Raw genomic sequence first — 21,916 nt, forward strand, 5'->3', positions numbered from 1 at the left:
TATTTTGGCTGCCCTCGCCCGGGAACTACCCGTATCTTTAGAAAGTTGATATCTTGCTCCTTTAGACATTTCGCAGTATTTCAACTAGTATTGAAATGTTACAAAAACATTGTAAATTCCCTTAACCATGTCAGTAAACTATTCTGTTCTACACTATTCTAGGGCTGGTCGCTCTCACCGCAATGCACTCAAATTACTGTAACTGGAAAAAAGCGACCTCAACCTTGTAACACGTACTCACTGTGTCACTTAGTAATCTCGTTAAGGTTACTCCCCGTTTAGTGTTAGCCGTTATTCCTTAGACATATCCAATTCACTGTCACTCGGTACTTATCATAACCGCTTTGCATATATTTAATCGCAAATATCGGTATCCATCAGCAACGGATTGTTGATATCGGCGCTCGAGCTCCAGGGAATAGCACTACCTATTCGATGTTATTTTGTTAAATACATGAAGGTTTAAAGAAAGAAAGAAAGAAAGAAAGAAAGAAAGAAAGAAAGAAAGAAAGAAAGAAAGATGCAGCGATAGTTTATATTCCATGACTACACCGTTTGGAACTCATAACCTCATCCATGAATGATCAAGGAAATACGCGATGCAAAAAAGAAACGAATTATAGAAAATTATAATTCTCAGGGGTTGTCACTCATGTCGCTCATCATATAATGAATCTGAGTATAAGTGCTGAAATATTTTGTCAATATTTGGGCCCGTAGGGCTTACCGAGTTTTGCTCTTTGCGTCAAGGGGCTTAAAATGAGTTTTGTGTGGTCCTTGTACGACAAATTCTATTTCGCCTATATTAGCCTATTATTTTTTTTTATCTCTCCCCGTCGCCCCCGACGAATTGTTTTGAAAATAAAATACAGCCCATGTTACTCACTGGCAATGTAGCTTTCTATAGCTAAGGCAAAATTTAAAATCGGTTCAGTAGTTTTTGAGTCTATCCGTTACAAATAAATACATATTATATTATGGAAGACTCGTTAGTTTTAGGTCCGTGATACAGTTTAATGAGTTGGCATGTACGGCACTGTCTCAGTGAACGTCTCCTAGCTAAACTCACCTGTTCATGATGTAAGCTACACGTTTCAAGCTCTGAAAAAACAGGATCTTGAGTCCACTTACGAGGCATCTTAGCCCAGATCTTCTTTATAGCATTCGCAGCTACATTGACCAAAAATACCTATGGTAATGCATTCAACTCTTCTTCAGTAAATGTGTTTAGTTTCTTTTTGCATGCATAACACTTTACGGTTGCCTTTTCAACTGCGTTACACTTAGTATCAGAAAGAAATGACTTGATGAATTTTCTATACAAATGTTTCTTTCACACTGTCGTCATTTCGACACTGCTATTTACATATGTTGTTCAACTCCCGGCATGCACTGCGACACAAACAATCGAAGAGCATGCACACTTGGCGTGAAGACTGTTTAATTGTTTCTCCACTATGCTCCTTGAGAAGGGTTTTAAATGACGGACATCCTAATTCATGCGTGCCGATAATTTCACATGTTGTCGGTGATACGCAACAATTCCTTCTTTTCACAACCCTTGAAGAAACAAGATCTGCTCTTGAGAAATGGGCGTTCATGATCATAGCTAGAAAGCGACAAGGTATTCCCTTTTCTTTCCACTGCAGACCTAATTATTTCTCCATCCATTGTGTCTGCTTTTTGTGTTCATCTCTTTGCAAACAGTAAGGGAAAGGTGGGCTAAATACTAAACTGACGAGTTTTGGCGCCCACAACACAGTGCAATCCAACACATCCACCTCTTTGAATACAAATTTGTTGCCGTTCACTTTAAAGCCTTGTACATCAATTATTAATTGTTCTTATCATGATGGAATAAAGCGCTCTACTCTCTATTCTCAGTTATAGCATATAGAAAGGCTTGAGTTTACTAGAGAGTGACCTTGATAACGAAAAAGTCTAAACATGCATAACCTTAGTATGACACATGCTCAGTCCCGCTATTATAGAACTACACATAAAGTACGTACAATGTGTTTGATTCGCAGCTCTGCTACAAAATTTGAAAAATGGAACAAGGCCTGAAACGGAGTCAACTCTGGCACAGGTGCTCAACTAATTAGAGATGCGTTTTAGGAGGAAGAAGAGGAGGAGTGTTTATAATTATTTGTCCGTCGGGTGGAGACGTAAAGCCTTGAGCAGACTTCATGATGTTATTCGACAAGAGAAGGCTATGTGCCACTATCGGGTTTTACCTTCTCTCTTCCTACTGTCATATATCATGTCATTTATTTCATATTATTGTCTTCCCTGGTTGAGGTTGACGCCAGGAAGGTCATCCGGTTATAAAAATCGATCTTGACAGGTCCAACCCTTGTCCCGTTTCTCTACAGTGTTGTGTATGAGGTGAGGTGAACCTGCAAAGTTTGCGACGGAAGGCCAGCGTCTCAACCGTCTGAGCCATTCAGCCTGGCAGGGTAAGGTACCTGCAATTTCTAACTACTAGATTGTGTGCCCCAAAAAAGCCTTGATTAAATACCATTCCTCTCCGTAGTGCTCATATGGAGTGAGGGCATATAACGCTGTTGATGGTTATTTGTCGGTCGGATGGTGACGTAAAGTCTTATGCAGACCTCTCGATGCTATTCTGCAGGAGAAGGCTATGTGCCACTACCGGGTTTTACCTCTCCCGTCATACTACCATATATCATGTCATTAATTTCAGCTTATTGTCCTCCCTGATGAGGTTGACGTCAGGAAGGGCATCAGGTCATAAAAATCCATCCTAACAAATTCATCACACACAAACCCGAAACCGTAGAAAAACGGGACAAGGAACGGGCGCACGTTAGGTTTTAACGTCATTCACCCTTAGCCAGCATTCCGCATTTCAAATCACCTACGCTGTGACGTCACAGCTCTGTCAGGAGAAGGCCTGCGCGTTTGGTTGCGTAAAGATAAGCATGTATTTTTAAATCGCCCGGTAACTCACAAAGTCAACACGAGAGTGCACTGATATGTCTGTAGCGGGATCTGATAGTAATTTGTCATACTGTGACATCACAGCTGTCAGGAGAAGGCCTGCGAGTTCGGTTATGTAAAGATAAGCATGCAAGTTAAGTCGCCAGCGCTTATTACGTCACAGCTCCGTCATTACACCAAGAGGGAGGCAGGCAAAGAGTGTGAGTGCGTGAGTAATCCGTTTTAGAGTAACTTGCAAACTCGCCGTCAGATTGTACCACAGGCTGATGTACATGCGCACTAGCTATACCCCCTGTTTGTCTCTAGCGGGATCTAATAATAATTTGTTTACAGTAACTCACGAAGTCGCGGTGAGAGTTCACTGTTATGTCTCCAGCGGGATCTGATAGTCTTTTGATTACATTAACTCAAGAAATCACCACGAGAGCGCACTGATTTGTCTGTAGCGGGATTTGATAATCATTTTTCACGCTGTGACCTCACAGCTTTGTCAGGAGAAAGCCTGCGCGTCCGGTTATGTAAAGAAAAGCATGCATTTTAAATCACTCGCGCTTATTACGCCACAACTCTGTCACTACTCCAAGGAGGAGACTACGAAGGGCGTGTGTGAGATTAGGTTACCGTTCGTGGCCAAGGTTAGGTTAACACACCCACAAGTCATCTCATTAGTTCGGCCCCTCCAAGTGGAACCCGTCTGATGTAAGGTTAGCGTTCCTCATAGCGAGGTCACCTAACTGATTTGTGGCTCCTCAATGGACGCCCGATCGATTCGGCTCCTCCAAAGGGGTTCGTAACCTTTCCGACTCGGCTCCTCCAAGGGTCGCGTCCAATTCGGCTCCGCTAAAGTGGTCCGTGAGGTTAGCATTGCCCTCGTACGTAAGGGTATGACTTCATAACCACACCTAGCTGTCAAGGACACTCCATGTTGGTCAATGAGGTTAGCATTGGCCTCGTACAAATGCGTATGACGTCATAACCTCATTGAGGGGTTCAAAAGCACCCCATATAATTCCCTGACCAATTACGCCTCTCCAATGGAGTCTGTGAGGTTAGGTTTGCTATTGTACGTAAGGTTATGACGTTATTCAGCGTTCAATGGTCTAGAACGTACATAAACTTACTACTCGACTAGGGGTCAATGACCTCGTATCAGAGTCACCATAGCCTTACTACTCAACTAGGGGTCAATGACGACGTGGGAAATTGCTGACTCAGCACCCATTGTTTTAGAATATACATTGCTCATCTACTCGGTAAGCTTGACCAACAAATGAAAAATAAGTTAATATGGGAAGGACAGCTGATTCAGAAAGTGATGAAACCAACTAAGGGGAAGAATATTCTGGACGTGGTGATGGTAAAACCAGATGAGTTCTATAGAGAAACCGTATTAATATGTTATTAGTGATCACGAAGCTGACTTTGTCGTAGTTAAAAATAAATGTGATAGAAAGGAAGGTCTTAAAAGTAGGACTATTAGGCAGTTCCATATGGCTGATAAAACAGGCATGAGGGAGTTTAAAAAAGTAACTATGATCGGTGGAAAACGGTAAATAAAAATGTAAACAGACTCTGGAATGGGTTTAAATCTATTGTTGAAGAATGTGAAAACAGTTTTTTGCCTTAAAATATGGTAAGGAATGGTAGAGACCCATTATATTTTAACAGAGATATAAAGAGACTAAGAAGGAGGTGCAGACTGGAAAGAAATAAGGTTAGAAATGGCGGTAGATGTAAGGAGAGATTGAAGGAACTTACTAGGAAACTGAATCTAGCAAAGAAGTCAGCTAAGGAGAACATGATGGCAAGCATTATTGGCGGCCAACCGACAATTATTTGGGTGATTTAGTCTTAGGTACTAACACTATTATTCCTTCGGCGAAATTGTTCATCTGTTCTTCACTTGGTGAACATTTCTTGGAAAAATAACAGTAAATCGTCCTTTATGTATTGCCAATAGAATTTGTAAAATTCGAAAGAAGGACCATCAGGGCCGGGTGATTTTTACAACATGCGTCGTTGATAGCTTGTAACAGTTCATTTTGGTGTATGTCTTTCTCTAGTTGCTGGGTGTCATCTATTGAAAGTTGTTTCTTTATAGTTTCTAAAAAGACTTGGACTGTTGTGCTTCGTTGAGTCGAGTCCTGAGCAAAAGCTAATTCAAAATGATTGATTGCCATTTGAATAATATTGTCAGTTCCTGTAATGGACCCCCCCCTGTAGTTTGTAGTTTTTAGATAAAGTTGTTCCTACTTCTACCCTTCTCTTTGGCAATGTGGTATAACGACGTCCTTTCGTCTTCTTCTAAGGAAGGAATACGTGTGCGTGCCTGTACGCCCTGTATGTCTTGTTCTTTCATCTGACAGAGCGTATGTTTAATTTCTGTTAATTTATGCTGTACCTCATATCCGTGCGGTTGCGCACGACTGTAGTCGTGTAAGGTTTGTTCGTAGAATTGCTGAGTGTGTCTTCGTTCCAGAGCTTTATTAAAAGACAAATTTTGGAAGAAACGTCGTATGACAGGTTTAGCCGCGTGAATCCACCAGAGGAGTTGTGAGGAATAATGCCATTTCCTGTCGACTATTCGTTCCCACATCCTGTGAAAATTTTCTGTAGCATCTGGAGTCTTTAAAAGGTTAATGTTCAACTTCCAATATCCTCTTCCTATCACTGGGACATGAGTGTCAACACGTAATTGAAAGAGTACTGTTGATGGTCAGAGAAAGGGACTGGGATGGCGGATATTGTATGTGTAATTGTGGACATTGAAGGAGAGAGGTAAACTCTGTCTAGTCTAGATGCTGAATTGTGGCGGAAAAATGTGTATTCAACATAATTCCCGTGTTTCATTTCCTAAGCATTCCTTAAACGGAGCTGAGTTCTGAGAGCGCTACCGAGTTGTTAATGTTGGGTCCGGTTTGATCCTTCGGGTGGAGGACGCAGTTGAAATCACCTGCAAGTACAATGTTGGTTCCCCGCTTGAAATGAATGTTGAGGTCTTCAAGAAGAAACTTTTCTCGTTCTAATCTGTTTTGCGCTCCTGATGGACTATATTGTACGAAGTTTTCACAACGAGCGTAGAGCACTCTACCGTTTGGATTTGCAACAAAGTCATGAATGTCAAGACCACGTCTATACACAATAGCAGTTCCTCGAGTATTCTCTTCTAAGTTAACATAGTATTCGTATGGGCTTAATATATCTAAATTGTAAGTACACACTTCTTGGAGAAATAAAATATCAATGTCATTGTCTCTAATATACTTCTTAATGAGTGGCCACTTCGTGATGCTCAAAATGCCAGTGATGTTTGCCGTAGCAACGGTACGCAGAATCATCTCTCGAAAGTAGGTGTCACATGCGCTCTGTGCATGGGTAAGGTCAGGATGAAATGGAGAATCGGTCTTGGTGGAGTGCTGGTGCTTAAACACAATCGCCAGGAGACTATAAAACGTGAACAAGCGGCAGATCCGAAACATAGTGTGACCTTGATGAGATGAAAGGAGATTATTCTGGAAATTGGCAACGATTAGCTGTATCCAATTCTTCAATTACCGATCTTCTCTTTACGCTGCAATCCTTGCGTGTCCTTGCTCGAATGGCTTTTGGTGAAACAAGATTTATTTCTATTCCCGCAAGTTGGGTTTCGCTTATACAACCGCGGGTCTTTAGGACTAACTTGTTGCGATTGGCATTTATTAATACGTGTTTTGGTTGTTAGAGAGCTATCGGAATCTTCTGATGGATCAGCTAGTGTGTCGACCGTGAAGGGGTGTACTTCCTCCGTCAATTTAGTTTTCTTATGTGTGACGTTCTCTTTACTTAACTGGGCAGTATTTTCAATATTAAAGGGATCGTCTTGTAATGTGGACTGATCGGATTTTCATTTGTGCATCTGGTTGCTCTGTAACATCTATGTGTTGCCCCGTAGTGTGTTGTGTTACGTGGATTGGAGACGGCTCTGATGTGGTGAGCGCGTGCATATCATTTGTTGACACATGAAAAGCTATTACGCTCTCAGGGTCAAGCTGTTCCCCAGCAAGTAAGGTGTTTACAACAGATTGCGGTTGGGAGTCCAGTATGATGAGGTCATCTGTGTTAGACCTGTTTACGAGTGGAGGAAAGGCTCCACTCGTCAATTGTCAGATTGGAGAGTGGTTGCTGTTGTTGTGAGTACATAGTGATGTCGGCTGTCTCAAAACATTGCCCGCACGGCGGGGACAGTCAATGCGCAGGTGATCCGGGGCGTTGAATATAGCACAGGTTTTTTCTTGCCCCTCATATGTGACTTGTCCCCTGTACCCCTCTATGGTTACGAAGGATGGATTTAACTGGATTTTTATTTGTCGGGTACTATTGGGAACTGTATTTAAATTTCCCGTATTTTGTGAAATAATTCCTGATCTTTTCGTTCGGCAATTCCGGAGGAATATTGAACAGACGAACTCTAGTCGCCTCAATTCCAGCTGCTTCAATAACTATCGGTACTGCCTCTCCATTAAAAAGTTTGAGTGTGCAACCTGTTTCAAATTTATGTAATATTCTCTCCATAATGATTGATGTATACTGCGTTAGCCTGGGCATCCAGTTGGAGAGCTGCAAGCTGGTCGATGTCCGACTCGTTGGCTGAATGGTCAGCGTACTGGCCTTCGGTTCAGAGGGTCCCGGGTTCGATTCCCGGCCAGGTCGGAGGTTTTAACCTTAATTGGTTAATTCCAGTGGCCCGGGGGCTGGGTGTTTGTGCTGTCCCCAACATTCCTGCAACTCACACACCACACATAACACTATCCTCCACCACAATAACACGCAGTTACCTAAACATGGCAGATGCCGCCCACCCTCATCGGAGGGTCTGCCTTACAAGGGCTGTACTAGCCACACGAAATTAATATTATTAGCTGGTCGATGTTTACTTGCAGTGTTTCAGAAACCCAGGTGTGTATTTCCGCTGCTGTTGGCCTTGTATAACTCCGCTGGAAACTGCATTTCAGTGTGTTTTTACGAATGCTTTGCACGATTACTTTCAAACGGAACAATTTACTAAATCAAAAACACTAATCTCAGAGAACAGTAGCAAGACTTGCTGGTAAAAGTGCACTGATCACTGCGGTGTTATTCCACTGAAGCTCAGCTTGTAGGATTTCAGCAAGATATAGCAGATATCCTGGATTCAGGAGGCCAAATGGACTGCATTGCGATTGACCTATCTAAAGCATTTGATAGGGTAGATCATGGAAGACTACTGACAAAAATGAGTGCTATTGGACTAGAAAAAAGAGTGACTGAATGGGTGGCTATATTTCTAGAAAATACAACTCAGAGAATTAGTATAGGCGAAGCTTTATCTGACCCTGTAATAATTAAGAGGGGAATTCCTCAAGGCAGTATTATTGTACTTTTATGTTTTCTTATATATATATCAATGATATGTGTAAAGAAGTGGAATCAAAGGCTGTTTGCAAATGGTGTTATTCTGTACAGAGTAATAAATAAGTTACAAGATTGTGAGCGGCTGCAGGGTGACCTCAATAGTGTTGTGAGATGGACGGTGGACAATGGTATGATGATAAACGGGGTTAAAAGTCAGGTTGTGAGTTTCACAAATAGGAAAAGTCCTCTCAGTTTTAATTACTGCGTTGATGGGGTGAAAGTTCATTTTGGGGATCATTGTAAATACCTAGGTATTAATATAAGAAAAGTCCTTCATTGGGGTAATCACTTAAATATGATTGTTAATAAAGGGTACAGATCTCTGCACATGTTTATGAGGCTATTTAGGGGTTGTAGTAAGGATGTAAAGGAGAGGGCGTATAAGTCTCTGGTAAGACCCCAACTAGAGTATGGTTCCAGTGTATGGGACCTTCACCAGGATTACTTGATTCAAGAACTGGAAAAAAAATCCAAAGAAAAGCAGCTCGATTTGTTCTGGGTGATTTCCGACAAAAGAGTAGCGTTACAAAAATGTAGCAAAGTTTGGGCTGGGAAGACTTGGGAGCAAAGAGACGAGCTGCTCGATTAAGTGGTATGTTCCGAACTGTCAGTGGAGAGATAGCGTGGGAGGACATCAGTAGACGAATACGTTTGAGTGGTGTCTTTAAAAGTAGGAAAGATCACAATATGAAGATAAAGTTGGAATTCAAGAGGACAAATTGGGGCAAATATTCGTTTATAGGAAGGGGAGTTAGGGATTGGAATAACTTACCAAGAGAGATGTTCAATAATTTTCCAATTTCTTTGCGACCATTTAAGAGAAATCTAGGAAAACAACAGATAGGGAATCTGCCACCTGGGTGACTGCCCTAAATGTAGATCAGTAGTGACTGATTGATTGTATGTAAGACAAAACTGGCACATCTGAAAGTATCGACATGAGGCTGACGTATTTGAGCACCTTCAAATACCAGCGGAATGAGCCAGGATCGAACCTGCCAAGTTGGGGTCAGAAGGCTAGCGCCTCAACCATCTGAACCACTCAGTCCGGCTCGGTGATTCGTCTGTCGTTAAGCTTCATCAGACCTCTTGGTGCTATGCGACAGGAGTAGGGTATGTGCCGGCACCGGGTTTCACCCTCTCAATCAATCAATCAATCAATCAATCAATCAATCAATCAATCAATCAATCAATCAATCAATCAATCAATCAATCAATCAATCAATCAATCAATCAATCAATCAATCGCCATTGATCTGCATCTAAGGCTTCCCGCAGGTGGAAGATTCCCTATGAGTTGTTTACCTAGTCTTTTCTTCAATTATTTCAAAGAAATTATGAATTGGGTTCGGATGTTTAGGATGTAAAAACGCACAAAATATGTAGGCACATATCTTTCTTTCTTTCTTTCTTAATCTGTTTACCCTCCGGGGTCGGTTTTTCCCTCGGACTCAGCGAGGGATCCCACCTCTACCGCCTCAAAGGCAGTGTCCTGGAGCTTCAGACATCGGGTCGGGAGATACAACTGGGGAGGATGACCAGTACCTCGCCCAGGCGGCCTCACCTGCTATGCTGAACAGGGGCCTTGCGGGGGAGGGGGGGGGGAATTAGGAAGGGATAGGCAAGGAAGAGGGAAGGAAGCGACCGTGGCCTTAAGTTAGATACCATCCCGTCATTTGCCTGAAGGAGAAGTGGGAAACCACGGAAAACCACTTCGAGGATGGCTGAGGAGGGAATCGAACCCACCTCTACTCAATTGACCTCCCGAGGCTGAGTGCACCCCGTTCCAGCCCTCGTACCACTTTTCAAATTTCGTGGCAGAGCCGGGAATCGAAACCGGGCCTCCGGGGGGTGGCAGCTATTCACACTAACCACTACACCACGGAGGCGCACTGTAAGCACATATAAAATAACTACAGATGACCCAAGCAATGGGAAAATATTACCAAACACGTCTTTTTCCAACGAATTATTTTTGCCATTAGTTCATTTTAAAGATTAAATTCATTGCACAGTCGTATTGCACAACTTCAGTTGAGGAGTGTCTATTCAAAAGGGGCTATTTCCACCGTAAAGAAGTTGTGGAGCGCCTCTGTGGTGCAGTGGTTAGTGTGATTGGCTGCCATCTCCGAAGGTCCAGGTTCGATTCCCGGCTCTGCCAAAAATTTGAAAAGTAGTACGAGGGCTCGGGAGGACAAATGAAGGAGGGGGTTTCGATTCCCACCTCAGCCATCCTCAAAGTGGTTTTCCGTGTTTCCCACATCTCCTCCAGGCAAATGCCGTGATGACAGCTAACTTAAGGCCACGGCCACTTCGTTCCCTGTTCCTTATCTATCCCTTCCAATCTTCCCATCCCCTCACAAAGTCCCTGTTCAGCATAGCAGGTGAAGTCACCTGGGCGAGGTAATGGTCCTTCTTCCTAGTTGTATCTCTCCGAGACAAAGTCTCGCGCTCCAGGACACTGCCCTGGAGGCGATAGAGGTGAGTTCCTCGCTGAGTCCGCGGGAAAAACCAATCCTGTAAGATTAAGAAGCAGAAAGTTGTGGAAAAACGCTAGGAAAAGCTTTATGACAGTTACTTTAACTTCCCATACTTGTAGAAGATTTTTACTTCGGTAGAGAAGCATTCCTCCCGAAATCATTAACGCAGTTTGTTAATTTAACACTTTTGCTACATATTCTTTAGGTATCCTTATGTCAGCTCTGCCATTGTTAATGTAACTATGAAACCTTGTCCCTGTTGACATTTTTAGCGGAGGTGACAGTAAAGAAGAAAAAAAAAAAGGTAATTTAGGTGCTAACTGAAGCTGTCACGAGCCAAAGGCGCTAAGTGCGGTGGTGATGATTATTGTTTTAAGAGAAAGTACAACTAAGCAACCATCCTCTATTAACACTAATCAGAGAGAAAAAATGTAAGGGATCCGACACATCGAAAAATGAAGATAATGGCCAAAGAAAGACAAGGGCCGCAAAATATGTCCTGCGGGACAAAATTCCTCGGAGTTTCTGAAAATCGTAAAAGCGAGCCGATAAATCTACCAACACAAAATTTGCGTAACTAGGCACCTTCAAATAAAGTAGGCCTACCATCGGACCGAGCCAACTTACGCTCCTACTGTTTGAACAACTCTGCGCGGCATACTTAAGAAGGAACACAGGGATACTTATCATATTTTCGTCCGACTCGTTGGCTGAACGGTCAGCGTACTGGCCTTCGGATCAGAGGGTCCCGGGTTCGATTCCCGGCCGGGTCGGGGATTTTAACCTTAATTGGTTAATTCCAATGGCACGGGGGCTGGGTGTACGTGTTGTCTTCATCATCATTTCATCCTCATCACGACGCGCAGGTCACCTACGGGTGTCAACTAGAAAGACCTGCACCTGGCGAGCCGAACCCGTCCTGGGATATCCCGGCACTAAAAGCCATACGACATTTCATTTCATCATATTTTCGATACCTCCTTAAAACGAACAACATAATGCAGTGGGACTTTTGTATTTCTCCGTCCAACCACACGATTTCGTTCTGATGACGTCATTTATCTGCTCGACCTTGGCTCTGTCCTTTGAAGAGTCCTGGTTACGTAAGCACTTCAGTAAGGAGGCCGTTCTACTTCGGTAAGTCTCTTTCATTACTTTTGTACAAAAAGATAATGTTGTGTAATGTTATAGGCTTTGCGTCCCATTAACTACTTTTACGGTTGCCGACATTTAGTCCCGCAGAAGTTCTTTTACGTGCCAGTAAATCTGTGGATTCGAGGCAGACGTATTTGAGCACCTTCAAATACCACCGACAGTGGCGTATGCTGTGATCAAGACGTGGGCTACCACTAGACTTAGGTTACCCCTTTTCGATAGTTGGTTTAGTGAATGTGAAGTCTTCAGCGTTTTGAGTTGCAGCCAATAGCCAACAGAAAAGCCTGCTGCATTGTCAAGGCTGCTTCACAAGCTACTACCTTGGCCTCTGCCATTGCCAATACTCAACATCTGATCAGTAGAGATAGTAGCCTAAGGTTTAGCAAATTAAAGTCCGGCTTTGTGGTTAAATGGATAGAATGCTTGTCTTTGGTCCGATAGCCATGGTTCAGTTTTCAGAATCAACCCCCTCATACTGTTAATTCCCTTGGCTTGGGGACTGGGTGTTTTTGATGTCTTCGCCATTCATTTTATCCTCATCAGATCACCACCAAGCCTATACAGATGTCATGCACCATTATTATTATTATTATTATTATTATTATTATTATTATTATTATTATTATTATTATTATTATTATTATTATTAAGAGAACTAGGACTTAACGACAAGATCAACAGGCTGGTGCAAGCAACCTTGCACAATACCACAGCCAGAGTAAAGTTTAGAGGACAACTCTCGGAGAGTTTCGCCATTAAAACAGGGGTGAGACAAGGAGATGGCATCTCATGTATATTATTTAACTGCGTTCTGGAAAAGATAATTAGAGAGTGGATGAGATTCCTTCCAGAGAACACTGGATTACGGATGGGGATTAAAGCAGACAACCTGAGGATACCATGCCTAGCCTTTGCAGACGATCTGACTTTATTGGCAAATGACATACAGGAGGCTACTACTCAGCTCCAAACACTGCACTCAATAGCGGCTAAAACGGGTCTTTTGATCAACATAGGAAAGACCGAGTTTGTTACTAACATCAAAGATGCCCCTGGAAAGATGAGAGTCAGTGATAATATCTACATCAAGAGAGTCAAAAGTGTAAAGTACCTTGGGGAATGGTTCTCAGAGGACCTCAGCGAAACAATGGCTCTTGAACACAGGAGACTCAAACTAGATAAGGCTTACCATGCCTGTAGAAAGCTGTATGCTTCAAAAAATCTGTCGATGAATGTCAAACTAAGACACTACAATGCAGTAATCAGACCGTCAGTCCTCTATGCAGCAGAGTGTCTATATTTAACTAAGAAGACCCCACTAAGAGCCCTCGAGGTACAAGAAAGAAAGTTCCTGAGACGGATAGTGGGACCAAGAATTTTACCAGATGGAAGCCGATGGTATCAACCAAATCGTGAGCTATATAAACACCAAGAAAATCTCATAGATGCCATCAGAAGAAGGCGACTGGCTTTTTACGGACACCTATCCAGAATGGACTCAAATAGATTATCTCATAGGATCTTCAAGGCTGCTAACAAGGGCAAAGCTACTGGGTTCGTGTGGATGAAGCAAGTGGAGAAGGACCTTTCGGAACTCCACATAAATCAAAACGACATAGCTGATCGGAGTAACTATCATACAACTCTTAAAACTAAATCCTTTGTAACATCCCTCACAGAAGTTACCCACAGACCAAAAGACGAGACCAGGAAATGGTCTGAGGAACGTAAGATTGAATTTAGCCGGAAAATGAAGGACTACTGGGCCATCAGGAAAGCTCGAGGTACCAACAAGAAAACAGCTGCCAAACCAGCCGCTAAGAACACCAATTGTGGCAAACAACGACGATGACTTCAAGAAACAGCTAAAACACAAGCACCGTGGTCCATAGATGGCCCTAACGAATTAAAAAAAAAAACATGCAGAATTTTATAGCGGTCGTACCCACCGTTCACTGGTTAATTAGCTTCCTCGGGAGGTCAGTGGTGGTGTCCGACCCATGATCACGGGTATCGATTCCAACCAACAAAAGAGAACACTAAACCTGAAAGAATGCATTTCATTTTAGCAGATCTACCTATGAGAAGAAAGCTATATTACTCGTATAACAGCAGCCCTGCAACGTCTTCCTACAAGAAAGAGGAAGTGGACGGGAGTGAAATACCAGCGCTCTGTTATCTATGAGCATGAGGTGAGGAAGTACGTACGATGAGTAACGCTTGGTTGATAGTTAGCAGTGGCGATCTGGCGGAACGAAGCGTAGCACAGCTATTAGCCATCACCCCGGTCCCAGCACATATCGGATATGTTGATAGTTAGCAGTGGCGATCCGGCGGAACGAAGCGTAGCACAGCTATTAGCCATCACCCCGGTCCCAGCACATATCGGATATACGTCAGCAAGCCGCTTGCGGCGGGCCCATGAGAGAGGGACGAGAGTCTAGGCCGATATCAGTCTCCGATGCCTTGTTCTCAGAAATACGTGCGACGTTTTTTCTCACCGCGTTCAAGTTTTTTAAATGGAGCAAACTGCCAGATGCTTACATTAAAATGTGCTTTAGACTTCCATCATTCTGAATTGAGGTTTGGGCTTCACCGATAGCATTTGTAGCCCTCAGCATACGCCACTGACCACTGGACTGTGCCAGGATCGGGCCTGCCAAGTTGGGGTCAGAAGGCCAGCGCCTCAACCGTCTGAGCCACCTCAGCCCGGCCAAAATATGTGAGCTAAATACCCGTTCTGTTTTCAGAAAAATGACTTCAGAGGGAACTTTCAATTGCATATGGGTAGAAGCATGATTTTTTCGCATTAATTTTTGAACCATTTCGCGAAAAGGATACTAATTTTCGCGTTATTTCGCGAAAGAGATATTGCCGTATCGTTTTAATTTCGGTTTAATGAAATTCTAAAATTTTTCATTAAAGGTTTCATTACTATCACTGATCGTTGATTGTGGAGGTTTAATTGATGGACTGTACTTACCTGGTACATACTTTTGAAGCCATTTTTGGACTGCAGGGTCGTCTACCTTCTCCAGCGGGATATTGGCTTTGAGCAGCATCGCTGTTGTTTCGTGAATATGTTCTTTTTTTCACTCTTAGCTTTCTTTTTCATATCTAATGATAGTTCTGTTGTTGCCTGCTGTTTCACTGTTCGAGTGCTAAATTAACGTTCTGAATGTTCCTTATTTTTAAAACAATGTTTTGAGACAGTATCTTTTTTCTCCCACTCGATGCGAACATTAAAAAATTTACACATTAAAATATTGCTTTCCGGAACGTATAAACCTTCACTCCAAACTGTTTAGCTCTGCTGTGCACCATAACACTTGTCGAACGACCCATCTTCGCTACTGTCTGTGATCACTTTCTTAATTTTACTTGACCACGAAGACGAAATACACCAGTCAATTGTGCTGCTTGTAGACGTCATTAGGCATTCGAGGATTGCACATTGCCATGAGGAGACAGACTGGGATGGCATGACCAGCCACCACAAGAACAATATTCCAAACATTCGTTTGGCAAGAAGCCTGGAGCCAACCCCTTTTCCTTGATGCCATGTCTTAAAGAGATTTTCCAGAACATTAATGGTAACATATTTCGTCCCTGTTGATGAATCTTTCTTCGCTCTTCCTTTTCTTTTCATGTGTAATCTTGGAACAAAATGTCAAGTTTGTTATTCACTACACATTTCGCTGTAATATCGCGCTTATCGCGAAATAATTGAATTTCGCTTTAAAATGACCTTATCGCTTTATTTCGCGAACATAATATCCATATTTTCTTAACGAGAAACATATGATTCGTAAAGATATCGCAAAATCGCTCCAAAATATTTTTTGTCGCGTTTATCGTTAATGCGAAAAAATCATGCCTCTACGTATGGGGTTTTCGAAAAGTAAAATCGCGTCTCTGTGGTTCGGGCTCCATGTCAGCTATAGGTTAGTTGAAATAACTGCCACCGAGTGAGTGGCTGCGCGGTTTGGAGTATGTAGCTGTCAGCTTGCGTTCGGGAGATAGTGGGTTCAAACTGCTCTGTCAGCAGTCTTGAAGATGGTTTTCCATGGTTTCCCATTTTCACACATCCTCTCCCATCGTCACCATAAGACCTATCTGTGTCAATGCGACGTAAATCAAGTAGTAAAAAAAAAGCAGGAATTTTTTCTTTCTTCAATACCCTTGACAAGAATATTTTGCAAGGTTATCACATTTCTCTTGAATCTCCTCACTATATCTCAATCTAGATGAGATGTACCTTATAAGTCCTGTTGCCCTTTTAACTGGTAGAAGGACATCGGGAATGCCTTGTCGCAGTAGGTACTCTTATGTCCTGTGTCTACAGTGCACTGAAAACAGTCTAAACCTTCTTAACAATCGCACATTCAGTGTGGGCGGCTTTCTCGAGATGCCAGAAATACTGCAGGTGCGATGAAGACAGACAGGAATTTCTAGATGTATTGGTATTATTTATTCCAAAGACGAAGCATCTGGGCGAGGTGGCGCCAGTGTTTATTGCAGTGCGTAGAAGACAGCGGGGCCTGCATCAGAGACGTCAGTCGACCGCGTAGAGTCATATCGCGTATTACGGACAAGACAATATGAATTTTAGAGAATAATTTGTGAGTGCTATAAATGCAAAAACAATAGGGAGATTTCCCTTAAGGGAATGTGAGTTGATCGTTCAGGGGCTAGCGACGTTCGAGAGAAAGGAACAATTATTGTATCACCAAAGATCGATCAACTGACCAACTGTGCCTGGTGACAGAGCGCCAGACGTAAACAAGCCTTGGTTCCTGGTATGGCCGAACGTAATCGCACTTTAAACACAATAATTATGATTCAGGTTGGGAACGCTTCAATGGATGGGATCGTATTGTAAATCGTCGAGATCAAAGCTGACGGAATGAGTGGTCGGCACTCTAGGCGATGTTTTCTTCTTTCCTCTTCTAAACAATACTCAATATACGGTAGAAACAACTTACAGCTCCATCATGTGCTGCTCGTTGGCGAAGCAGCTGAAGTCAAGAGAGCTGATAACTTACAGTACTTCAAGTAAGGTAGTCAGTTGCTTTCCGCTCCTCCAGTATCCAATAGCACAACATTCCTTGCTTAAATTCTAACTATATACAAAACTGAATACAAAGAATGCGGGTTTCAATACGACTACGCCGTTAGCTTTCCGTTGTTAATATATGTTATTTCGAAACGCCTCATATTTCTCTCATTTGCTGAACATCTCGTCCGCTTCTGTGGTGTAGTGGTTAGCGTGATTAGCTGCCGCCCCCGGAGGTCCGGGTTCGATTCCCGGCTCTGCCACGAAATTTGAAAAGTGGTACGAGGGCTGGAACGGGGTCCACTCAGCCTCGGGAGGTCAACTGAGTAGAGGTGGGTTCGATTCCCACCTCAACCATCCTGGAAGTGGTTTTCCGTGGTTTCCCACTTCTCCTCGAGGCGAATGCCGGGATGGTACCTAACTTAAGGCCACGGCCGTTTCCTTCCCTCTTCCTTGCCTATCCCTTCCACTATTCCCATCCCTCCACAAGGCCCCTGTTCAGCATAGCAGGTGAGGCCGCCTGGGCGAGGTACTGGTCATTCTCCCCAGTTGTATCCCCGACCAAGAGTCTGAAGCTCCGGGACACTGTCCTTGAGGCGGTAGAGGTGGGATCCCTCGCTGAGTCCGAGGGAAAAGCCGAACCTGGAGGCTAAACAGATGATGATGATGATGATGATGCTGAACATCTCAGTCATATACGACGGAATGTATGGACGTTCGAGTTTCACTTTACCATTCATAAAAACTCACCATTACATTTCAGAGCTTGTCCCTGTAAAAGTTTAGTACTCTTGGTAACGCCTTGCTTCCTTTGTTAACATGAGATATCGCGTGACTAAGTCATGTGTAGAGATGGTCGATAAATCACAGCGTGTTATTTTGTCACCGATATTTTCCTGTCACCGATATATACGATACGCTGTCACGTAAGTATTTGTGTCGTTTAAGACGTTTAAGTTGTGTACTCGGAGCACGCTCACAGGGCTATGTTATTCACTGTAGCTCAAGGTCTATAGACCTATCCGTTTTTTATTTACCGGTTACCTACGGCGATATTGAAGGTGTTAAATAATATTTTATCATAGTGCATTTATGAGTACAGTAAAGAGAATACATGTCTAGCAATTCTATATCCTATGTCAATAGCTAGCTCATATTTCATACTGTGCCCTACAGCACCCTTCGGTTCCGGCCAGGCGAATGCCGGTCTCGAACCAAGAGCATTGGAGTGACAAACTCCCACAAGCGCGGGCTCATACACATAGTCTTACCTGCGTACATATCCTCGCACAGCAACACTCAAATAAAGCATGTCTCAGGGATAAATGGGAAAAACATAGGGCAACACACGATAAGACAACAGGATATGTGAACTAGCAGGTAAGAATAATCAACATTAAAATAAAAAGATGGGAAAAACGCTGCATTCACAGTGAATAGGACATAATTTATTACGATAAAAAGACCAAATCTCTCACATAAATTACAAGGAATTAACATCTCATATAATTGTCACGCGATATTCGTAGTTGACTTCCAGGTCACAATTCTTTCCCACAGCCAAGCTGGAACAGTCACGGAATCACGGAATAAGTCAAAGTAAAGAGTGAGACAAACAAATTGTGCAAAACATCTCAAAGGAGCCATCTCCTATGCGTGAAAAGTGTTGTGTCACAGAACCTCGAACCCATGATCTACTTACAACAAAACTACTCTGTACAAGGTCTGGACTGTATGAAAGCTCACAGTCCAGCATAACTAAGATACATAAACTCATAAATAAAACCATCAAAATTACAGTTCAAACATTTGGTAGCAGAATGAACAAGTGGCAAATCTAAGAAGAACACGGCCATACAAACAGAAAGCGGTCTTAGCAGGCAGCCATTCACAAGGCCAAGGCCAAGGGCGACTCCCCTTCAGAACACTTAAGGAAAAAAAGAAAACGCAGGCAGCGAGATGCAAAATCCTTGCTTGTGACGTCAAACTTGACTTCCTTGACTCACATAAATCACCTAGGAGAGTGTTAGCCATGCCACCCTATCTGATGCACACAGCTGTTCGACTACAGGGAATTCCTGCCCCGTATATCCAGTCTCTGTCTACTCTTACGTACATCTCATATCCATAGTGCCGAAATTACATAATCATCATCTCATATCTGCCTTCATATGGCTAAGACGTAAATATCACTCTCTCATATCTGCCTCCACAGGGCTTCTCCATCATTACATAAGGGTACAATCCCCTGGCACTACAATTTCCTGGCTATAATAAGGCGTAATGAACATACCTTAATTATACATCATTCAACAGCGCGAAGTCACATAATGTCAATGCGTGCAATAAGCTATATATTTAGCGCATCTACATCTCCAGCGCGATGGCTCACACACCCAGCCACGCTATCCCATGCAAGTCAAGGAGTAAGTCTCCAGTTTGTAAAATTTACGTACGACCACCAATGAAAATATACACTGCTGCCGAAATGGCCGTAACTGACTAAGAGATCTAGCTAACATGATCAAGACGTAAAAGATGCCACGAAAAAGAAACCAAAATTTATACAAGTAGAAAATATACAATCTACTATCTGTCCTACTGCCCTGAGTTCGAGGTCTGTGCATATTTACATTATACAAATCATAATATACATTGGAGAGCTACTGTCGTGGCTGACGGCCATCTTGAGTTCTAATTTTGATCTATCCCATGCTTAGAGTAAATTGGATCTGTCTGACCTGGAAGTACCGAAGACATTGCGAGGCAGCTCTCTATGGACCCGTGGAGTTTATTTCATGTTGACGGTTGTCACTGCCAGCCGCAAAATTAGATGGATTACTGGATTCATGCTGGCTGGTAAAGGCTTCTCCGGCAGCTTCCGTGAAGGTTGTCAGGTGTCTTCTTCGGTGTCGTGGTGACCGTGCCCTCCCGGTGTCCCCGCGTCGATACTCGATGTCTTGACAGCTGCTCCGTTTCTACAGCTTGCCGTCCTCCTTACTCGTTCTCTGCGACGTTGCTCTCGCTGAATCGGTGGGGGGGAACTGTAAAGAGACATAAGTTACCGAGAGTTCTGATTCGATGCCTGTCTCCACTAACGTCCCTCTCACACGTTTTAACGCCCCGTTCACTACTAGAGTTAAGTCAACTACATCAATAGTTCACAGATTCACATATGGTGACTAGATCCAGTCGTTCTATCACAGAGATGTTTTTCCAGAAATAATCTGAGCTATCATAAGATTACGAACTTCGTTTCTAATACTTGGCCCTTAAAGTGATTTGAAGCTACTAGCGAGGCAGTGGAGTTATAGGCAGTACATGTTCATGACAGGCAAGCAAACACATGTAGTATGAAGGATTCAACTTGATTATGCGGTTATTTACTTACTTCCATTCCCCAATAGATTTTGCTGGATGATAGCTGCTCGTCGCTCAGCCCTTAATCTCGATGTCCGCTTGGAGTTGTATCACGCCGTCGCAACAGCTCGACAGTCAGAGAGTGGATCTCCAGCGCTCTTCAGCCGCCTATTTATAATACGGCTCGCGTACCCAAGCTAATGATTTACCCGCGAGCTCTTCCCGCCCGCGGTTGATATGCATAGCGCGCGCCTAGTACTTATCTCCCAATATGCACTTGTAATTAGGCTCATGTCGCATATCAAAATTTTGTGCCAGTTATGGAGGTTGCAATTTTCTGCTCAGATTAAATGCATCTATACTGTACTCTAAGATATAAATTAATTTCCTTTTCGCTCCAAATCCTTTGTTGGCACGCCACCTTTGTGAAGTGTGTAGCGTCCTGTGTCTAAATTAAAGCGCTTGGCTGGGGTAATACATTTATCTTATGAGCTTCCAGAAATTTCCTAATTATTCAGCTGCTCCTTTCCCACGAGAACTGCACACACTCAACCTCTCCCAGGCAATAAATTAGTAAACAAGGATCTCCAAGGTGGTCTTGATTGTACTCGATCTCTCCGGCTAAAATCATGACTCTTGGACAATGACCAATATGGTTCAATAGCGCGAATCGAACAGATTAGTCCTCAGCTCGCAACTGAGGCATGTTTGAATACATAATATTCGAGAAGTACGTATCCGATTTTCAAAATAATCACGGTGCTGAATTTGTAATGTTTGTAGATTTAAGGCCATGTGCACAAAATTGTGTGGTACCGTTTAAAAAAGCTAAGTCAGTACCATGATCCATGAAAATATTAAAGTATGACACAGTACTTAATCTAAGTCCGATTATTAGCCCTTCGGTTCCATTACTGAAAGTGAAAACAAAATGTCAATATTTTTAACCGTTCACGAGTTATTTGAGATGGACAACTTTGCTGAATAGCCCTGTATATGGGAGGAGTCTTTGTATTAAGCTCATAAATGTATTATTTTTAAAGCTACATTAAACACTGTAAATAATTGGTATCCCGGAGACATGACATGGGTAATCACATTCCGCTTGTTAATTTATTGCGCATCGTGTTAACAACCTTTTCCCTATGCATTATTAAAACTTCAAATTATAAATATGAATATTTTTTTTTTCCACTTCTAATGTCCCGAACCTTCCGAAAAATACAACCCGACTTTGTCTTCATATCAACAATAGAAGTATTTCCATACTGGCCGCCCGTGACCTAAGAGTGACCGTGACGATAATCATATACTCGTGCTTCCTGTGACTGAAGCACCGATAAAAGTCAAATGTTTTAGTATCACAGGTACGCCGGTCAAAGATATTCTGAAGTATCATTTAAGCTCATCTCTAACCGTGACCCGTGACGATCCAATCATATGGTCGTGCTTCCTGTGACTGAATCACAGA

The 21,916-nt window shown here is 42.8% G+C and overlaps 1 long non-coding RNA gene across 1 annotated transcript; it reads right to left on the reverse strand.

Annotated features, from left to right (window-relative positions):
* Positions 1 to 18,511: 18,511 nt before the first annotated feature.
* On the reverse strand, positions 18,512 to 20,622 carry LOC137498925 (uncharacterized). Its single transcript, XR_011017947.1, has 2 exons — positions 20,477 to 20,622; positions 18,512 to 20,129 (listed from the first exon to the last, which is right to left on the reverse strand). It is a non-coding gene; the product is annotated as an uncharacterized lncRNA (long non-coding RNA).
* Positions 20,623 to 21,916: the final 1,294 nt, after the last annotated feature.

This window comes from Anabrus simplex, chromosome 1, assembly GCF_040414725.1.
Source record: "Anabrus simplex isolate iqAnaSimp1 chromosome 1, ASM4041472v1, whole genome shotgun sequence".
In the NCBI taxonomy this organism is placed as follows: domain Eukaryota; kingdom Metazoa; phylum Arthropoda; class Insecta; order Orthoptera; family Tettigoniidae; genus Anabrus; species Anabrus simplex.